This window comes from Pipistrellus kuhlii, unplaced genomic scaffold (genome assembly GCF_014108245.1).
Source record: "Pipistrellus kuhlii isolate mPipKuh1 unplaced genomic scaffold, mPipKuh1.p scaffold_m20_p_5, whole genome shotgun sequence".
Taxonomy (NCBI): Eukaryota; Metazoa; Chordata; class Mammalia; order Chiroptera; family Vespertilionidae; genus Pipistrellus; species Pipistrellus kuhlii.
Window position 1 is genome coordinate 17,440,253 of NW_023425551.1, and position 274 is coordinate 17,440,526.

Sequence of the window (274 nt, forward strand, 5' to 3'; positions counted from 1 at the left end):
AGTTGTATTACACTTTACAACAAAAATTACGTACTTGAGTTTAGGAATCAGCCAGATACGCACAAGGGGTACAGAGGTTTTTGTTTTCCCCCCCAAAATCTTTTTAAACGGCTTCAGCAAAAGTCTGAGCAACAGTACGGCCCCCCATCCCCTACCCCACTCCGACAATCTCGTGGGCAGGTGGGGCCGGAGCTCGGGACCAGGAAGGAGGAAGCGGAAGTAAGCCAAAGAGGGCGGAGACAGAGGCGGGAGCAGTGAGAGCCGGAAGTGGGAG